The sequence below is a fragment of the Tribolium castaneum genome, chromosome 1 (genome assembly GCF_031307605.1).
Source record: "Tribolium castaneum strain GA2 chromosome 1, icTriCast1.1, whole genome shotgun sequence".
NCBI classification, from domain to species: Eukaryota; Metazoa; Arthropoda; class Insecta; order Coleoptera; family Tenebrionidae; genus Tribolium; species Tribolium castaneum.
Genome location: NC_087394.1, coordinates 11,048,608 through 11,071,467, shown reverse-complemented (window position 1 = coordinate 11,071,467; position 22,860 = coordinate 11,048,608). Strand labels below are relative to the sequence as shown.

General features: G+C 29.0%; 1 protein-coding gene across 2 annotated transcripts in view; it reads right to left on the bottom strand.

The window, feature by feature from the left end:
• Positions 1 to 22,860, bottom strand: part of ftz-f1 (ftz transcription factor 1) — a 106,914-nt gene that overhangs the window by 61,742 nt on the left and 22,312 nt on the right. The gene's annotated exons all lie outside the window — the stretch shown is intronic.

Genomic DNA, 22,860 nt, shown 5'->3' with positions numbered 1-22,860 from the left:
AAAATACAATTTTTAATACATTTTTTTTATAAATATAATTTTTTTGAGTTGTAATTCTGTAATAGTAGGTAACTACAAAGTGTAAAAATGATTGTCACCTAGTTAACTTAAAACTGGTTAGCATATAAAAAAATTGTGCTGAAGCGGTATTTTTGATTTTAGATGTGAAATTCACAGGCGACTAGATGAAAATTATAATTATAAAAAAATCATTATAAAACACTTTGTATGTTTAGTTCGCAAATTATGTAAGTAAAGTTTACCTATGCGGACTGTAAATAAGGGGCCTTACTCGTATTTAGACTAATACGAACTTTCCAAGAAAATTCTAATACAGTTTATTATAATAATTATCGTAAGCATCTAACTTAACTAAATACAAAAGATTAACTTACAAATATTCCAAGTATGGTAAATTTGCGAACAAGGCATTATTGTAATGTTATAAATATTTATTTATTTATTTATTTATTTATTTTCATTTTCAAACAAACAAATAATTGTAATGAATACAACAAAGTGACAATAATCTATAACATCGAAAAAAATAATTATTGATTGTTTTTTTGCCACAAGGTGAATCTGCTGAAAGTATCAAAAAATAACACAGAAATCAGCGTTGGTTAGTAAACTTTGAATTTTTTTCAGATTATTTGTAAGATTCCTTGCAATTAAAATTAATTAAGTTAAGTCCGTAAGTAATTGGGTTGCAATTTATCCTTTTGTCGCATGTCAGGCATTTGGTAACACAAGTTGAAACATACTTTTAACGGACTTCCTTAACAAAAGGTGTATGAATGGCAAGACCGGGGAATTATTAATTTAATTACAGATTGCTACTTTGTCTGAAATAGGATATTGTTGTGTCAGCTGTAATTGTTATTAGTCATAACGAAGCCGGCAATCTTTGAATCAAATAAATGCATTTTAATCAACTTTAATTCTCATCCAAGTAATCGATTGGCCAACCAATAGCGCATTTTTGGCGCCAAAATCGAATAATTGATCGAAACAATAGCTTCGTTATATCTGATATTTGATCGAATCAATTGTGTGGGGTCTAATCGTCCTGACACAGTTTCGTTATGGCTATGCCATTTCCACTTTCATCGAAAGTACTTCGTAATTCGTTCGGAAAGTGGGATATGTAATGAAAGCGAACTCATCTCGTGTTATGCATTGTTTCACTTTCTGTGTCGGATAAAAGTGAAGAGAGTTTCGCTGGATGGCAACCTGTGCAACTCGTGATGTCATAACTGTTTGTCGAAGACCATGCGTGCCAGTAGAACATGTTGCGTAATTGCATGGCGGCTTGACACCATTCCCAGATTCCTCCCCCCTACATTTACCATAAGCGTACAAGGTGGGCTTTTAACAACGCACAATTTCTTCGCGATTTTTGGCTGGAAAAACGCTTTTCCACAATGCTGATTGCGACATTCGCACAATTAACTGATAAGAGAGAGGGGGAGAGGCGATCTATTAACGCAAGTCGGACGCAAGCGCATTATCCTTCTTAAATCAGCTCAAGTGTACTGGGTTTGTGGGTCAAAGAAGAATAGAAGTGCTTAATCTTAAGCCCACTAAATGCAGTTGACGCGACAAAACTTATTATCTGTGTAAATCAACGAGAGGACATCAATTCGGATTACGGTGGCGTTCTATTAAAACCAAATTGTTTTTATTTTACTCACACTTATCATATCTGTTACAAAATGTGTCTTAACATTCACCAAAATCCACACAAATTGCATGATCCTTGACACGAATGTTTGGGAGACCAGTTGCTGTTGTTCGGTCTTTAAAATGTCTTGGTTGGAGTTAGATTTTTAAGAGGAAAACACTTGTAATGTGCAACATAATGCTGCGTATTTAATTATAGGCGTTTTAATTGCGCGATTATTTTATAATTAAGAATTACTCATCGGCTCGTTCCAGATCTACGATGTGCCAATTTCGACACCACTTTTACATTACCAATGACTGGAAAATAGGAAAGAGTTTAAATTTAGACACACAAAGATTTTCGACTTCATTAATCTTGCTCAAGAGATTTACTAAGGAAGATGAAAAATGAGCCGGCGGCCTTTCGTTGTGAAAAACTATTTATAAAATTGGGAAACTGCTTTATGGCCAATTATCAATTAAAATTTAGTTAAAAATGTAATAAACAACGAGGAATAATTTCAACGCCCTTGAATTACTCGTACAGTTACGGTAAAAAATGACACCCCTCAAACTGCAGCCACAAATCTTTTTGATCGTGACTTTACGTTGAAATTTTAGAAAAATAGATTTACGCAACACGTTGTTTCTCTATTACGTGCCGTTTTAAGCCTTAGTGTCGCCATATTTCAAAATGAAAAATTTTTCTGATAAGGTTTTTTTTATTTTTTACCAACAATTTAGAATAATCCCAAAACTAAGCTCCTGTCTGGCTGTCTGTGATTGATAACGTTTAATGCACAGATATGATTTGATAATAAATTAAAAAGAAAAAGCAAAAACATACTAAAACAGAAAATATAACAAAAACAATTCAAATAAATAGATGCAAGCTCAGTTTAAATTAGATATTTTTGAGAGGAAGAAATCTAATTCTTAGACCCCCCCTGTCTAAGCCAAGAACTATTATTCAAAATTTCAAAACAAAATATTTATTATAAATAGGTATATTGTTGGTACTTAGCTCTGCACCATTTTAAAATGCAAGGTAATAAAAAATTAAAAAAAAAAAACAAAAATTGGGTTTTACAGATTCAAATATAGTTTAAGAATTTTGTGTACCATTACTGTCCAACTTCTTTCAATTGGTCTGAAAACTATTTTTTCTTTTGCATACATTTCGAAAGCCACAAAAAATATCAAAAATCAATTAATGTCATATCATTCACGAGCCTTGAAATTGATTGACACAACATAATTTGCCGCTATTTCAACGATTTCTTGACTTAATTCAGTCAGAATTGGCCTAAATCACTTAAATAGATAATAAAAAAATTAAATAATAAATAGGAAAAAAATGGATAGTTAATATAAATTATCTGTTATTTTATTTTGATATTTTTTAATTTCTTTATTCTTTACATTTACATTCATGTACCTTTATATTTTACGTTTTCTTTTCCAACTTTTTGACTTGTTTCGAGAGAATCTCTTGAAATATTGGGTTTCTGGCTCCAACAAGAGCTAAATTACCTAAAATTGGCTAAAATAAGACAATTCGGATTAATTCGGATCTACAGTTTCAAGACAATTTTTCGTCAACTTTGGTTCAAAAACAATTCAAATGGATCAACATTGTTTGGAATAACGAAATTTGCACGTAATTTGGCGAGTTTTTAGCTTATTTCAAGAAATCTTTCAAAATATCTGCATAAACATCGTAATAATTATTAATTAATAATTAATTATAATTAATTTTTGATTAAAAAAATAAGGGACTTGGATAAAAAAAAGCTCTAATCACTGTAAATAGATGTGACCAAATTATGTGAAAATCCAAACATGGTCCTAACAACGTTTTTGGTTTTTAAAGGTGCTAAAAAAGTGGCGAATTAAAAATTGGGCAAAATTAAAAGTCAGAAAAAATTTAGAAAAAATATTTATTTTTATTTTATTTATTTATTTATTTTTTAAATTAGACCAAATGACGATTTCGCACTTCCTAAGTTCTAGAGACACAGAAAAGTGCAAAAAAACATCGTTGGATCAACTTTGATAAAATCGACAAGACGTTTAATGCACCTATTAGCTGTTTCAAAACTATAAAAACGCCAACGACGCATTTTTCCTCAAAATTAGCTATTATAAATTATTCGTGCACTGCAAAAAAATAATGGCGAATATATTTTATACTTTCAATAAGAGATCTATTCATTAAGAACTATTTTACATTTTTATCAACCTTATTTAAAAAAATAATTTGGTAAAATGCGACTTTGGCGTTTTTATAGTTTTGAAACAGCTAATATTCTAATTTAAGACATGCTATTAAAAAATGTATAAGGTAGGAAAAAACATATAGTGCGTCTAATTAATCGGAAAATTCGTCAGAATAAACCGTTACAACTTAAAACTTTTAGTTTTCAAGTTATGAAAAACCGTAAAAAACTAAAAATTCGGCAGGTAATTAATAAAACCCAGTTCAGATGTTTTTTTATTATTGCCCTAAGTCTTATAGTTTTCCAGAAAACGCCAAAATTAATTGCAATTTTGGCATTTTTTAACTTTTCAAACGTCGAATAATTAGAGCTATTAGAGATAGAGTGATAAAGCTATTCGAAAAATTGAAATATTGTGAACTAAACCTACGTAAGCCACTCTGTGGAGGCGATAGATAAGATATAAAATGCCAAAATAGTTGGTTTTTAAGTTATCAACATAGTTGAATTTTTGTTTTCTTTCGTTTTACTATTCCTGGTTTGTTATAATGTTCGTAATTGTACAGCAAAAATGATATTTTTTAATAGACAGAGAATTAAAAATACTTTAGAACAAAAATTATTAAAAATTAAAGAAAAATTCGTCAATAATCATAAAAATAAAAACTTTTAGAAGTGGATCCAAATGACGTTTTCGAATCTAAAAAAAAAGAATCTGAGTTTTCGGTGCACAATCTCTCAAAAACCGCAAAATGTTCTCTGATCACTAATTTTCATTTTAGGTTAATTTAATTAAAACCTTTATTACACTGCTCAGAATTTTTTAAGATTAAGTTAATTATTTGTTGTAAGAAGGTTCAAATTTTTGCAATTTAAAAGTAGCTGCAGAAATTAAAGTTTTCTTAATTTTTTCTTTTGTTTTCAAATTTACAAAATAGGATTTTACGGTAAACTTCAATGTATATTAAATCCAAAGAAGTGAACACAAATAAATGTACAACCGAAACATGAATTATAAAGATATATAAAAAATGTTTTAAAACATGTTATACTAAAAAATAAAAAAATGTTTTTAAATCAAAGTAAAATATCTTTGCGTACACGTAGGATTTTTTTACCCCTTTAGGGGGTAGTAGACTATATAGATTAGCAATAGCACGCAGATTACGTAAGTATGCAAAATTATAATTCATTCGGACAAGAACCCTTCCAAATTTGGCTCCGAAAATGTGAAACGAATAAACAGACAAAAAAGCAGTCAAATAAACGCTTTTAAAGTAAGTACTCGTAAATTGTCATTTTGATGGTAGTACAATTTTTTCCCCAATAAACAAAGTGTTTATTAATAATAATCTGAATTAATTAAAAATTAGCTTTAAGACCATGGAACCCAGCACATGCTAAAACAGTTTTTCCATATTTGGCAGTTTCAGTTGCACTGAACTTAAAGCATATCATTAATTTCTTTTTAATAAACAAGATTATCTAGAAATACTAATTATTTGGAGTGTAATTTAAAATTCAGATTAATTTCACCATGTCCAGTAGGCATCAAGTGGTCGTATTAGAAATGTTAATCAATCTTTTAACATTTCCAAACGTGAAACATGAATAAATATAACATGTGAGTGGTCAGAGTAACTGTTGGTGACTAAAAACTAAAAAAAGCAATTATTTAGTATTTCTCGAGGATACACATCACAAAAACGCATTCGGTCTTTAAACAAAACAAACAGGCAATATTAAATGAACATTAAGTGTAATCTGTACCGCGATTAAGAAAATTAGTGTAGGTATAGAAATGCTCTTGCCTAACGCTGAAATTATATGCGTATCTTTTTCTAAAATTATATGTTATTTGCGATTTTGTGTGAGTGTGAGCATGATTGTTGTCCCAATTTTGGGCGTTTAAAATTGTCAACTGTGAGCTTACACCTACCCATTGCACTAGCTAATTAGGAACAATAATTTCGAATTAATTTTTAGCAAATTTAAACTGTGAGAATTGGGCAAGAGCTGCACTTTCGCTTTTTAGACTATTTCCCAATTTTTAATTAGTAAACAATAGGGGTTCCTTGGTAGCGAAGAGGACACCAATAAATTGGGTCAAGCAATGAATTAGAAAATGCCATTATTGGCGGTATTACACCCCAATGAGACATACCGTCCAGTAAGTAGTTTAAGTTCAGTAGGTCAGCGTGGAAACTGGGGCAATTTTGGCGTCACGACGCTCGTGTCATTTGACGACATTGATTTTCCGGAATGTAATTTGAAATAAGTTCGGATCGATCGACCCCGATGGAAAACAAACCGAATTATCATTCATGTAAAAAACAACTAATTCTGAAACAAGCGGCGCCGCTGATAAATTATCCGAATAAAAATGTGCCAAGGTTCCATCATTGTGCGAGTCGCGAATTCGCTGAATGGAAGAAATTGAAACTCTCCGCATCGATTCCAATTTTCTGAATAAAATATTGAAACGCTTGACTTTTCCGATAAAAAACCGATTCAGACCGATATCCAAAAAATAATGTTTGTTAAATTGATAGCAAGGACAACCACGAAGCGTAACTGATTGCAGAGCATGACACAATTTAGAGAGAAAAAAAATATGTCGAACAGAAGATTTCACAACAACCTGTGTCTGATTTACTTTTGTCATATTTAAATTTTGATGAAATCGTGAATAATGCATTGTACCTGGGCCCAGTTAAAAATTTGCCGATTGAAATTTTTCTACCTGTCACAACAGGGCATTTTACGACAGCTATTTACAAAACATCGGCCCATTTCGTCCAACACGTATACGCTTCTAACATAATAGGAGCAACAGGTATTTCTTTGTAGGTAAACTGTTCGTTTATTTTTCGAAATAGTAAACGCTTTCTCTTTTTAATGTACTTAGGACGCGTTCCGTTGACAGTTGGTTAATAACGTTAAGGTAAACTGTTTGGAAACAAGCACAGTAGTTGGTCTAATAAATGTCGACCTATTTTGGCCCAATTCGAGATTTATGGCAGGCACGAGCCCTTTGCAAATAGCGACTGAAAAAGCGACAATTAATTGTTTGCAATGTAAATACATTCATTATATATACATTGTTACGACATAATCAATGTGATATATGCGTAATATGTAATTATTCTGGTACACCTCCTACCACCCACGATAATTTATCTGCAGCTATTGCACAAACTAGCGATTGAAAATTCGATGAGACACCGTAACATTTAATACAAATTGAAAAAAATCTTTGATTTAAACAAAGCAAAAATCTGAATTTGATTTTGTTTCAAAAGCCGCTCGGAAATAACGGTTTTCCGGCATAAAATGAAGACTTCTTGGTTTTATTATATTATTAATATTAAATGTGCTAAGTTTTAAATCAAACATAAAATACGTAACAAAACACCGATCAAACTTTGTTTGTTAATAGGATTCAAGTTTAAAAACGAACAAACATGAACAAAGTTACGTTATTATAAACAACTGTTTGGCGTTTTTTTGTCAAATCCCTGCAATGTTGGGAGTATTTCGTTTGAGAATTGGCACAAAACTCGTTAGGAAATTTCTGAAATAGCGTTACTCTGAAAAGAAAATTTGTAGACATAATTTGAGCAAAATTATGTTCAAATTAGTAAATTCCTCAGACAAAATATTGTTCTACGATCATCTAAAACCATGATTCTTTGTAAAATTTTAGTGAGTTTTGAACTCAGAAACGAATCACCAAAATGGTCACTATTCTGATCTCAAATGATAATTTTTTAGATAGTTCTGTCAAAATCTACACAATTTCATAAAATTTTTGGCTTAATCTTGGCAAAAACTGTTCAAATTATTAAATTCCTCGGTCAAAAACGAGCTAAATAATTTGGAAATGGCTGAAATATTGTTACATAAGATCTAAAATCACGGTTTTTCATTAAATTTTGGTGAGCTTCTCACTCAGAAATGATTTAGCAAATCTGTGAAAATGTTTACTCAATAAAACAACTATTTATCTTGTTTTTCTCGTTTAAAAACAAGATAAATTGCTTCAAAAATGGCGTTATACTGATCTGAAATATCAATTTTTTGACGAGTTTTGGTAAAGTCTGTCTAATTTAGTTTTAACTTTAACAATGAGCTCAAAAATCGTTCAGAATTTATGGAAATGTTCCTAGTGTTGCTCTGGCTTAATAATGGTAAAAACTATTCAGACAAGAAAATTTCTCAGTCAAAAAACGAGCTAAATCATTTGAAAATGGCGAGATATTGTAATATGATCTAAAATCACGATTCAATCTTAGATTTTATTGAGATTTTTGTTCAGAAAAGATCCACAAAATCAATAAAAAATTTAACCCAAAACAATTATTTTTTCCTTCTTTTCTAGTTTAAGAATAAGATAAATTGCTGCAAAAATGGTTGCAATCGCCTTAGCCTTATTGCCATTTTAGCTAATTTCGACAAAATCTGTTCAATCTAGTGAGTTTCTCGTTTAAAAAAGCCTTCAAAAATCATTCGGAACTGACTGAAATAGCATTACCCAAGGAAAAAAAATTGTTGGCATAATTTTGGCAAAATCTGTTTAAACACGATGTGAAACCATAATTCTTTGATTGATTTTTCTGAGATTCTAACTGAGAAACAAATCCCCAAATCAGTGAAAAGTTTTAACTAAAACGACTATTTTTTTCTTGTTTTTCTAGTCTAAAAAGAAAATAAATTGGTTAGGGAATGATTGAAATAGCGTTATTCCCACCTGAAATGTCAATTTTTTGATTTGTTTTGCCAAAATGTGCAAAAGTTTATTGGTTTCTCGTTCAAAACTTTTTCGTTGAAAAAGAAGATTCTGACAAAAAACACGATTATTTGCTTTATAACAGCAAAATTTTTTAAAAACAGACAAATTTTCACTTAATTGAAGTGAATAATTCTTACGTTAGTTAATGGAATCTTATTTTTTTTATCTAGCTTTCTGATCTGAACGACGAATTTTTGGTTTTTTTGCCGTGTAAAAATGAGCTCAAAAATCGTTCAGAATCAACTGAAATAACGTTACTCTGTTGACTTAAAGCTAAATCATTTAGTATTGGCTCAAATATTGTTATATTTGTTCTACGATCTAAAACCATGAATATTTGATAAATTGTGATTAGTTTGAACAAACACTACAGCAGTGAAAATTTTAGCCTCTAAAACGGCTTTTTTTTTTACTTTTTTACTAATTGTTTAGAAAATAACATGAACCGTCAATTTTTTGGCTGGTTTCAGCAGCCTGTTCAATTTAGTGTATTTGTTGTTTAAAACTGAGCTAAAAAATTGTTCGAAATTGTCAAATAGTATTACTACGAAACGAAAATTTGTTGTCCTAATTTTAACAAAAACTGTTCAAATTGTCCATTTATTTAAAAACAGCTGAAATATTATTATACGATCTAAAATCATGACTTTTCTTAAATTATAGTGAGTTTCTCGCTCAAGAACGAAGACTAAATTTTAGCTTAAAACGAGTATTTTTTCATACTTTTTTGATTCGAAAGCGTTACTCTGAAAAGGGCTTAATCTTGTCATAGTAAATTAGTAAATTACTCCGACAAAAACGAGGAAAATCACTTGGAAATGGCTAAGATATTATTCCACGATTAACCAAGATTCCTTCAAAATACACCACCAAATCAGTGAAATCATAAATCACCACTTTTTGTTTGCTTTTTTCGCCTAAAAAAACGATAAATTGCTTTGGAAATAAGTGAAATAGCCTTATTCTGATGTGAAACGACGATTTTTGGACTTGTATCAAAATCTGTTGTACTTATTTATGAGTTTTTCTTTCACAAAAGAAGCAAAATCTTCTTATTTTGGCTGAAAATAAGTTCTAAATTTTTTATTATATTTTTTTTATAATTCTTTTTTATAAATTTTTTATCTTCTCTAGTCAAAATCTCATAACCTATTTTCGCTTTTTCTCAAAAACTAGCAAAGTCACTGGTAAATGACTGAAATAACGTTATTAGACATAAAACGAAGATTCCTTGGCATTTCTATAAAATAACTGTGCTGTGAGTTTTTCGCTGAAAAACAATATTCTAACCCTTTAGTTTATAAGTAATTAAAACAGCAATATCTGTTGACATAATTAAGTTTTTCGGTCGAAATTTGATGAAATAAATAATAATTCTTAAACAAAACAATTATTGTTTCTAAGCTTTTTCCAAATTCTGACTTTTTGGATTTATGTAAAATCTTCTAAGTTTCTTTAAAACTGTAATAAAATCGTTCGGAAATACCTAAAACAGCGTTAATCTAACGAAATTCTAACATGTTACATTTTTCATTTTGACAACTGTTGAATTTTGAGCTTCTTCTAGCTTTCGTTTAAAAAATCAGCAAAAGCTCTAGTAAATAGTTGAAATAAATATTATATTTTTTTAGGCATATCTTGATAAACAATATTTTTACATTGATAAATTTTTAAGTGACAAACGAACCAAACCATTTGGAAATGGCAAAATTATCTAAACACAATTATTCTTTAACTTGTTTTCTAAAAATCTCTCAAATTATCTGTTTTTTCTCGCTTAAAATTCATAAATTACTTCAAAATGATCTCTTTCTCTTTCAGAAACGAGCCAAATCGTCCAAACTTGACTGAAACTTCAACTAATTTTTTGTCTTATTTTGACAAAATCTCTTGATTTTTTTTCGTCTATAATGTCGGAGATTAGTTTTTTTAATGGTTCATTAGGTTACATCTGGCAAAGGAAGATGTTTAATTAATTGAAATCTTTGACTTTTGAACTATTTGATCGCATAATTTATTGAAGTGAACAAAAGTGAGTACCCAGGTTATCGAAACTGATATAATTAATTACGTTATAATGGACCCAACATAGTATTCCAATAATAGAACACACAAATATTCATTCTGTATAAATTTTCCATGTGATCTTGTCATTTTCAAGAGTTTTGTATCTTTGTAAACCACATAAATGTTTTTTTTAATTTCTAATAATAACAAACACAAACGAAAAAGAAGAAGGAAACCTTTTGGAAGTGCAATATTTTCTTCATGTAACGTAATAACTGACTAGTTGATTACACATCTGTGATGGTGTAATAAATACAAAATGAAAAAACAATTATAAAACCTAATAACCAAAATTGTACGTTATCGGTACGTGCCTTCATGTGCTCCCGCTTTGTCTTAAATAATATAATAAGTAGAATTTAAAAACGGTGAAAGTTAGTAATGAAGACATATACCATTTCGTTCGGCTATTTCCCCTTCAGGTGCCATGAAAATTAGGCCAAACACGTGGATAGAATAACAAAGAAGCCGTCTTGAAGGGTTTCCGTTCAAAATTTTATTTCGAAAATTGAGCACTGCTCCCCTGTTACAAAATGCATTACGCCTTCGATGTCACGACTAGAATATAGGGCGGTAAACACGAACAAATATCGTTATAGAGTGTGGGTGTAGCTGCTTTGACACTATGCATACAGAACAGAAAACAATGAATTAATGAGTGGTACAGAATTTTAAACTAGACTAAACGTTAATTACGGAAACGCTCACGTAATATCGTATTTCAAAGTCGAGAGAAAAAGCTCGTTTTCCTGATTCTCTCGCAGGATTTTATCCTGCAAAGAAGAGTGAACAAGGATTTTGCATCGCTCTCACTTTCCAACATCAACTCCCCACTCTGGGAAGTGTGTCAAGGACATGCTCAACAGTAAATCTAAGATAATTGTTCAAGCTTATTATGCATTGTGCGTAAGCTGAAAGCACACGACACGGTAATTCAGGAGAATACTGGCCATTTACTATCACGTACCTTAGACGATTTGGGAAATTTATTACGGGCTGGGACGTTTACAAAATAAGGTAAAGTTGAGGGAAAACAACGACTTGCTGCTTTATTGTTACCTTCGCACTTTTCGGTACGCTTCAAAACCATTGTGCAGTTGCCGACGATTTATTTACCTGACTATTAAAAAAAGGACTCCAGACAAAAATTCAAATAAAGATGTTTATTTCATTTTTGATCAAAGGTGGCCAGTGATTTTTGGCAATATTATTATAATTATAACACAAAGAGGATGTAAGAGTTAATATTTCTTGTATACGTCGGTTTCAAGATTTTTCCATATTCAACATATTCTAGTTCCAAAAGATAAAACGAACTAAATGTTTTGTTTAATTTTAACTAAACAAAAAAAAGAAAACTTCTGTATGTAGTACTTTTTCTATTTTAGTAGTTTGTGTTGAACTCTTTTTTTGGATGCCTAATAATTTTTTTGGACTTTCAAGTATCTCAGAAATCTGATAACTTGTATCATCCTATTCTATAAAGAGTATAAAGTATACAGCAAGCGCTGTAAAATTTTTACTAATGGGTCGATTTCAAAAATTCAAGAACATAATTAAGTGGCTTTTAATTAGCTAAATAATTTTAAATTTTTCGATTGTCATAATATATTTTAGGCTTTCATATTTTAAGTTTAGACCCTTATTTTTGTTTTCATAATTTGGAAAACTCAATAAAAAATATTGGCGTAAAAAAATAATAAGTCACAACTATTTCCCTAAAATGAATGACTTTTAATTACTTAACAGATATTTTCTTTTATTTGTTGCTTTTGAATATATCAATAATGGCAGTGTTTTATTTGACACCAGACAACTAGACTATACTAATTTCTTTATTTATTTCTGAAATTTTATAATTCTTTAAACAATATTTTTTAGTAAAAGTAGAACATATTGCAGGGACAAATTTATACCAAAAAAGTAATATCTTCCAAATTATATTATCTAATTTAAAATAAGAAAGTTGGCTATAGCCCAAAATACACTATGACATTTAGAAAAACTATAAAGATCAGCTTATACTAGGTACATTAAAAGCTATAATAAATAATAATTCTACAGCACCTGCCATTTCTTTAAATCACCCTGTATAAATAAATAATGATATCAAGCGCTATTTTAACATTTTTTGGATGTTAGAAACAACTATGTATTTTTTTTATAAAACAATAAATTTCTTTCTCTAAAAAATTGCGACAGTAAAACTTCTATTAAAAATCCGATTTAAAGAAGCTTCACTGAATTGTATTACAGCTTATTGTTGCGGAAAAAATGTTGATAACAGATTTTCATGAAACAAAATTCAATAATTTTGTCTAAATTTAAAAAAATTTACACAACTTGAGTCATAAATTCCTCATTTCCACTAATAATTACAACAGTAGTTAATCTTCTGAGAATCTCCATAAATCGTTCCCATTTTCTCATTTATAAATAATTTGGCATTTCTCGCTCAATATTCTAATATTTTAAGACCACTTCAAACTAGAACAACCAATGAAAAGAAAACAATGTTATAACTTTATAAATAGAAAGAGAAAACGATTTTTTATTAAAATGTAATTTCTTTTTCCTATTTACTAAAACATTATCAGAAATTTGATAGTTTTTAACATCCTATTCTGTTAACGAATATGTGTCACTGCAACATTTTTTGTGTCTCCTGAAAATTCGATTTAGAGAAGTTTCTGAAAGGATTTTAAGGACAGGAGATTCAATAAGTTTGTCTAAATTTAAGAGTATAAATACACAACTTGAGTCAGAAATTGTTTTTAATAAAAACAACATAAGAAAATCCAAGTGGAAGCAGAAATCGCTTCTGTATCAGAATGTTTCCAAAAACTTTTCACTTTTCTAGGTGATTGCTTTGTTAAAAAGTATAAACTATTGTTTCGATACTTCATATAAAATTTGACAAAAATATAATCTATTTCTTAAAACAAAATTCAAATAATAACTAATTGTTGCTCAGTGGACTCATCATTCTTTAAATCTTAATCTGTTAACTACATTTTGTACAAAAGGAAATAAATTCAAGAATTTCAAAAATTGTTGAATACCTATATCTTGTACTCAGTACTAGTTGTTTCCCTAACAAGAGCACTTCGAACTTAAAAAACCTCTAAACAGAAAAAAACGCATGTGTTATGTGTATTGTACTTCGCTTGTAAAAATTGACCCACAATAATAAATAATAAAATAATAAACAAAATTTCAATCATAATTAATTGTCGTTTCGAGGTCAGATAATTCTTCAAATCCTAATCTGCTAACAAATATTTTAGCACTTTAGAACTACACTTTTAGTAAGAGAAATAAATTTCTCCACCAAAAAAATTAGAAACCTACTGACACTGGGAATTTTCAGAACAAGGAATTCAACTTTTTTGAATAAAGCTTATACAGGGTGCTCAAAAACTGGCGCACCAACTCAGTGGTACGTTATTGAGAAGCAAGTGCAGATTACGGGAAAAATGTTGAAAAAATTCCTAAAGTCATATTTTAAAAAATCTGGAGCTACAAACTTATTGTGTTAACTTCTTTAGTTTTCATTATTTTTTTATGTTTTTATTTTTCATACCAGGCAATCGTTCCGTAACAAATCGATGAATAATTATTTTTAAATTTACTATCAGATTTTAGCAGTTTTTTTAATTTAAAAAAATTAAAATTTATCAAAAAAATCACAATGTGTAGATGTGCCAACACTGGGAATTATTTCCTAGGAAACCGTTTCAAAAATAATTTATTTTTATTGTTGCTCAAATTCTATTGGGATTATGACTGTTAGACAACGTTGCCACAAATGATTTATCTAAAATCCGTTATTTATCAATAACTTTAATACAAAGATTTTTTTTACTATTTTCACCTTTATATGTAAGCAGTTCTCTACCACACACCATTGAGTTGGTGCGCCAGTTTTTGAGCACGCTGTATACAATATCCGTTATTTCTTTAATAAAAACACTTCAAATTCAAAAAACATCTAAACGGAAAGCTTCTGTGTTATGTATAAAAGTGTCAGTTTTCCGCCTTTCATGGATATTTCCAATTTTCTAAAAAAAATTCCTTCGTCAAAAAAATTATAGAATACGTTGTTCTTCTCCTTTAAAAAAATAAAACAATCCTTTCATCACACAGAATTTAAATACTAAATCAAAAATTAGAAAAAGTTAGAAAATTTCGCGTTTTTAGAAAATAAATAAACTCTTACTAATTTGTCACAGAAAAAATATAGATAATACAGACTTTGGTTTGAAACCTTAGGTTTACAAAATCTGAAAACGTCAATAACTCAGCACTGATAAATACAAATATTATGAACGTTACGATTATTGCCCTGAAAGCTGAAAGCAACTGCAACAAAGCGAAAAATCTCATGAATTGAGCTTCCTCAGGTGCGAAAAATCACCCCAATTACCTTTTTCTGTGTACCTGTCGAATTACAGGAACCAGAAAAGTGAAACCCTGTCGCACGCACAAAATTTATAGCTTTACAGCCTCCATGACAATTCCTCAAAAAGCGTCTAAACAAGCACTTTGTCAATATTTTGACTAGTCGTGTCGACAGGTAACTTTATTTACTGCATGTTGGGCTTGTTTGTATTTATGTTACAAAGGTGTGTACCTGTACTTCTTTTTTCTTTCCTCGACAATGTCGAGACAAACAATTTTTCTCCATTCTGCTGCTTGTTACAAAACAAAATGAAAAAACAAATAACCCGCCTTATGAAACAATACCACGCCTATGATACTTTTTTCAGTTTTCTGACATCGCCACTGGTGATGTCACTAAATTGATTAATTAAACAGACGTTCACACAATTAACCTATTAACAATAAAAGCGTACTGTGAGGGGGTATCTCACCGGAAACCCGCGCACCGGAGCGTGTCCTGCTCCCAGTCGGGTCTGAGTTATGACGGAATTTGCTTTTTCACAGAATAACAAGCCAATTTTACATGATACACTCGAAGTTTTTCAACCACACATTTTTATTTAATTTTTCGTTGCGCAACACGTTTGTAGAATTAAGATGCACTATAATCAGGGTTCATTAAAAGAAAAAACTTTCTAGATATGTCTTGATACACTCCTCCGTAGACGTAATTATTGTTTAATTTTTTAATAAATGGAATAAACGCTGTCATTCCAACTGGCAGTTATTGCAGATAAACGCTTTTATGCGAAATACTCCCAAAAGTGATAAATTGGCCGTTGCAACATACTTCAGATAGATTTAATGAGTGCTGATCCACCCACCAACAATCTACAAACAATAAAAACTGTTGCGTTGCCCACATATTGTCCAAAAACGGTGCAAACACGATAATGGTTGCATAATCCTGCTATAATTCAGCAGAAAAGTGGTCACTAAAAGCGGTTTTACATTGCGGCGCCATCTACATACAAACGGGCGTATTTACACGTTCAGAATAATGAAATTAACTTTGTTGCTCGTTAATTCGCAGTTTACACTTTGACTTTGGTAATTATGTCAGACTAATTGAGAAAATATGCATAGCAAAAAGTTATTAGCGTTTTTTACCAACTTGTTATTTTATTTAATGTCCAGTATTTAGTACGTGTAGGTAGCTAACACGATCTAGTATGTATTGGAATTTGCTTTTTTATAAAATTGTAGACACGTGATTCGAAGTATGGTTGTGCTAAATTGAAAGCTTAAAAATAATTATAATTCGGAAAAATGACCCCGGCTTAAAAAGATACGATGCTTGAAGGCAATCCACTTTAAATAATTCATATCGCGTTTACTTGTATTTTTAAAATAATTGGAAAAAAATAAACAAACCAAACAAACTATACATAAAATTTTGACTAAAAATTAAACACTTACAGTTTCCAATAAAAACTCTTCCCTCATTCTTTATACAGTTAGACCTCATTAATTCGACAAGTATAATGATAACAATTTAGTATTTCTGTACAGGGTCTACGTTTGAAAAATGCAATAATTATTATCAATACATATTTCGTCTCCAACTCAACAAATTTTAATAATTGAATGAAGTGTTCAAGTTGTAATTAGTTCGTGTTAAAAGGGTTTCATTGTAATAATTAGCGTAAAAACAGTAAAACGTTAATACATGACAAAAAATAAGCAAAACGAATGTTTTTTAGGATTCTACGGTCTATTAGCAAACGGATGATAGGAACAGTTGAGACAGAAACAAAAAAAAATCAAAAAAATAGTTTTCACCCAAAATATGGAATGTATAATTTACAAGTAATTCATGAGTGTCAACTTATAAGATAACATACTAAGTGTCACAGAAATAAAAGAAAAAGAAAAGAAAAAAATATTTGCCTCAACAAAATCTCAAAATTTTTGTAAGTATGAATTTTGAAATTTGTTGTAAGGGTGTCATTCTTTTTTAATGTGACTGTACATCTAGATCGGCAATGATCCAAAACAAAATCAATAAAAAGAGACCATGACTATACTTTTTTATTGAAACCCTTTAAAGGAAGTTGTCCTATAGTCGTCAAATCTTATTACATTTAATTATTAATTACTCCTATTAAATTATTTACGAGTATTATTTCCTGTTTAGTTAGTATTAACACACTGTAGCAAAAAAATAAAAATAAAATGAGGAATCATTCCTTCATGTAGGAGCAATAACGGCTATGTTTTTAGCAATTTCATCGTTTTTTGTTGATCTATAGCTCACAACCTTTTATCGATTTTATTTTGGATCATCATATACGCTATGTTAGTCTACAAAGTATTTTTTAGTCTCTTAAAAAAATAAAAATTATAATAATATAACACGAAAATCAGCGTCTACAATTAAATACTTATTTTTTTTTATATTTTTATATTTTTAATATATATTTTTTATATATACTCTAAATTGACATTGTTTCTCTGTGAGTGAAAAAAAACATCACTTAATAATGTAAAAATAAAATAAATAAATAAATATAAAAAACTCTAAACCAAAAGTTCCTATGCATAAAAATTTGAAATATTTCTTTTTCATGAAACTTCAGATCATAAGAGAAAAATTATTGCACAATATCTAGGATCAGTTAATAAATAATAATCTACAAAATATTCCTATCTTACATAAAAACTTAACCAAAATAACACAAAAAATTCATTTTTGCAAAAAAATCTTCAAATTGATCGACTTTATTTTTTTTTAATGTAATGTGATATTATTTATAACCTCATTTGTTTTTGAGTGATTGTTAATTTTTTATTGACAACTGACATCTTTATGTTACTGGTACATGAACAAAAAATTAAAAAATAGAAAAAATAGAATATTTTTTTAAAGTTGTCAAAAGTATTAAACAAAGAAGGTTATCTTTTTGTTCTTGCTTTATTTTTTAAATTAATTTTTTTCTTAATAAAAGAGTGTTTAGATGTCAATTACTACTTACAAAATAAATCAAGAACAAAAAGATAAATCCTTTTATGTTTAATTGTTAATATTTCTTAATTATTTTTTTATTTCATTTTTATCTTTTATTAAATCTGTTTTCTTGATAAAGATGTGAGTAAATAAAAAAAACAAAATTAATATTTAAAAAAAATAAAAACCCAAAACGAATAATGTCATAAATGTCACTATGATGTCAAACTATAACATAAAAAAAAAATAAAATCGACCTGTTTTTGCGTCACTTTTGGTTCAGTATATACACATTTCCAGTTTAAAAAATGTATACGTGTTCTAATTAAGTTTTTAGGTTCAAATTCAAATTCAAATAAAATAAAATCTGTAATGTATCTTTGTTAAACAAACAAAATATTGCTAGTTGCTAGTAAAGTATAGTAATTTCTTTATTCACGCTTATCATACAATATTTTTTCCAATTCAAATTAATAAAATTGTGCTGATTTTATAAAGACAGAGCGGCTAAAAAGTATACATAAAGTTAAATATTATAAAAACTATTCATCCAAACTAAAAGTATTTAAACTGTATCGTCTCAGATGTGTATCAAATTTCTATCTTCATTTGTTCTGGGAATACAAAGCTAACTTGATTATTTTTAATCGCCAAAAGAGTGGAATTTTATATTTTTGAGAACATTTTTTTCTGAGTTCTGTGAAGTAACATATGTATAACTTATTTAAAAAAAAACAATCAATGTTAAGATAACACTTCAATTAAAAAAAGACAAATAATATAATAAATAATAAGTATGTAGTTATTAGCGATCCTAGGGCCCTTTTTAGAACGTTTAATAGAAATTAAAGCTTAATTTGCGATTGTTGTCAATGTTAATCAACTTAATTCGAATTAAATTTTAATTCGCTTTTTGTGACTTGACCCTAAGACTTATTATTACAACAACAGTTTAATCAAAAGGATGAATAAAATGATTTATCTTTTTTACTTTATTCATGTTGTTAATAGCAGTATGAATAAAGTGTCGCCATACACATTTTATTCATTCTTTTTGATTGTTTATTCAAACTTTTAGTTAAACCATTGTTTTAATAATAAAAATTAATACACTCGTATAAAACTTAACCAAACGTTTGGCTAATCGTTTTCGCGAATGTCATCGCGTCCATAATTCGTAATATATTTCGTGAAATCGTGGGCTTAAAGAAAGTGCCTGACAAATTTCACTCTCTTATGCAACAAACATTCGGTACCATTTTCTTCACAACAATTGCACAATTTCACTTTTTTCCTCTCCAAATCGAACACATCGTAATATTCGCACATCTTTATGAGTAATTCGACTTTTCCAAGGCTTCGCATGGCTAAAAGCACATTTCTGTCCGAATTCTGATTAAGTTGATAGTGGAGGTCGCCTCGTTCTAGATACCCAGTGCACTAGACCCACTTCGGCGACGCCAACGTCGGCCAGGGACGTCGACCACGCGCCGTGGATATCGTTTCAAAATAACTACGTATTAACGATTTGCGGTATGAACACCGACACCGAATTATGCCAAATTTGGGTCAACGCAGACAATTTGTCGGTGACACATCGAAATTCTGGATTTCCCTTTCATTATTATTTAGAATGAGATTTGCATCAAATCGAGCAGATTTTAACTCAATATCCACGTTTGCACAATTAGCAATTACGATGCTTACGATCGTTCGGTCTAAATAAAGACTCACGCGATGACTAACTTATTATTATTTTTGATCGTTAAAGTGTGAAAACAACCCATGTTGAATGAAAAAGTGTTTAAATGCTTGGGGACAATTAGGTTATCAGTTAAGAGTATTAAAATTATAAATACGTTCGAATTAAAATACTGGAACAAGATTTAAAATATTTCTTCAACTTTATAAACATGCACGCAAATGTAGTAGAGCCAAGGAAATTTTAAAATTAGGTCGAAAATGGGTCAATGTGACCCACTAACATATTACACTAGACCGACTTATTGAAATCGATTAAAGAAAAACTCATTGTAAACAAATTGTACACAAGTATTTTCTGTCTAGTTTTTCCCATTTAGTAACTAGATGACATACAGGTTATCCCAGCGATTTGAAAAAGTTGATTATTGAACTTTAAAAACATTAGAAAATTATTTTTTTACGAAAACCCCAGATTCGCCTAAAATTATTTCCCGTATTCAGGATGGTTCCGAAATTAGCTACAACAGCAACTTATGTTTTTTAAATAGAACACCTTACATGTTTTTGCATTTTTGGATACAGATTTTAACAGTGATGTTTTTAAACTGAATTATTATTGTAATATGATTAGCTTTAGACATTTAGATATATTTGTAAATTAAACTTTTGGTTTTCAGATCCCCTTACTACCTAAAAACAAGTTTACATTGTGTAAATTAAAGTAATGTAAAACTGTTTTTAAATAAAAAAAATATCTCAAAGCCAAAAGTTTAGTAAATAATTTGTTATTGGTCGAAATAAAAATATCACATAAAAACCAAGTGTATAACTCATTTTATACCAGCTTATAATTTATACTAACTATAATTTGCAAAATGCCTTTCATTATACATTTTAACATTTAAAATTGGCTTAAAGTGCCTTTAATTTTAAATCATGGATTATCTTCCTTTAATTCGTCAATGTAGCTTTAACAAATAACAAAAGCCAAATTTGTCAGACTTATTTGAATTGCATATTCTAGTTCAATTTCTTCGCCTGATGAAAAAAAATATGTACTGCGAAGTCGAAAATTTTATGGAAAAAAAAAATATTTTCAAAATTGTGACGATGTAGATTTATATTAACACTTTCCTCAGCCACTAATCACAGAATATTTTAATGCAAATCAAACATTTTAATAACATTGTAACACATATTGTGTTGTAGTTGTTGTACCTACTTCTAATATACTTGTAATATCCCTTATTTCTATCATTTTAAATGTCTTTATTTAACTTGCTGTGTTGTCTGTCTGTCTGTTTCATATTTTCTGAACCAAATTTGAGAGGGATCCTGTTGTCCGAATTTTGCACACTTACGTAGTCTGCGAGACATTGCAATTATATAGAGTTAATTACCCCCTAAAGAGGTTAAATGAAATGTTAAAATTTTAGGTTAGGTTAAAACTAATTAAATTTTAGAACCCTAACCCGTAAGCAAAAATAATTGATATAAAAACATAATTTTTCTTTTTAGTGCTTTTTTTAAATAAAAGCTTTTTTGTAAATATTTTTTTATATATTTGTATGCCCCTATTATTCCTTCACTTCCCTTTGTTTCCTTATACAGCTTTCCTCTTCAAACGTTTTTTTTTGACAATTATTCGATCTTACGCTTAAAAAAGTTTTTGGTTTTTCATCTGTGGGAAATTCTTCTTTACCTTATGTTTTAATTTCAGCAGAGTACTATATTTACTTCAATTTAGAGAATTTTTACGCCTTATGTTCATCAAATTTTGATTTAAATTTTTCTAACTATGGAAATATGAGTAGATTTTTGGTGTTAAATTCACATTATAACCATTAATTTTCCTGAAATGGGTTAATATGTCTCAAAGACAATCAGTTTTATTAGAAAAGTACCTTTTTGGACTGGAAAACTTTATTAAAAAAACTCGTCTACTAGTTGTTTTGCGTTCAATAATATTTTTTTATTTTTGTCCGTTCTAACAAATTTCCTCTTTTGAAAAATTTACTGCTTTATTGTCCTGTTGGTCATTCAAACAAGTTCAAATTATTGCATTACGCAATAAAGTTGGCAAATTTAGATAACATAGTATTTGAATCAAAAATAAAAAAGTTCTACCAATTTTACTTAAAGCCACTTTAACTACAAAGGTTGATACATTTTTCGTTTATGAAATGGAATAACTTTAAAGTCACTTTAAAAGAATTTTAATTTTTCAATATCCTTTAACTAAAAGGACTTTATAGTAAATATTATGAAACTGAAAATAATAAAAAAATAGGATTTTCATCACTTTAAAAAAGAAAGTTTAAAATTAAAAAATATAATTTTTTAAGCTTACTGCAGTCAAGAAAATAAAAAAATGAAGAGGTTTAAAGGTGTTTTAAATAAAACACTCTATTTTTTATTTTCGCATCTAAAAGACCTTTAAATTGTCACTCTAAAAACATTTATAAGAGTTAATTGTTTCTTCTGATTACTGAAACAATATTTTAAAAAATTAACTTTTGTTTCTTTAGTCAAAAAGTTAAATTTTCCGATAATATTAACTTTTATTTTACCACTATGCCTTTATTCACTATATATTATAGTGAAATAACAAAAATTTTGATATTTATGACGAATTTTTAAATCTCTGTGTAGACTCCAACAAATAATCCGTGGTGGAGTTTCTTATGGTAATGGTATGGCTAACAATGGTAACACTGTTCATGAATATGCTGAAATGCTGAAATTAACTTTTGAAGCAAAAATTTATTTTAGTTATCAACTTTAGGCATTTGAAACTGTTTATAGATAGAGAACAAAAACAAAAAATAAAGCGTTCCACTTAACTTTTTAATTTTTAACAAAGTTCTAAATTTTTTTACGTTCCTAAATTCAATGCACTAAACAACAAATACAGATTTATGTTTGAACTTTCCCCTTAAAACTCTTGGTTTTTGTGTAATATATTTTTAAAAGCGTGTCTAACTATTTCAAAAATTAAGCAGAATCGACTAATACAAGCTTAG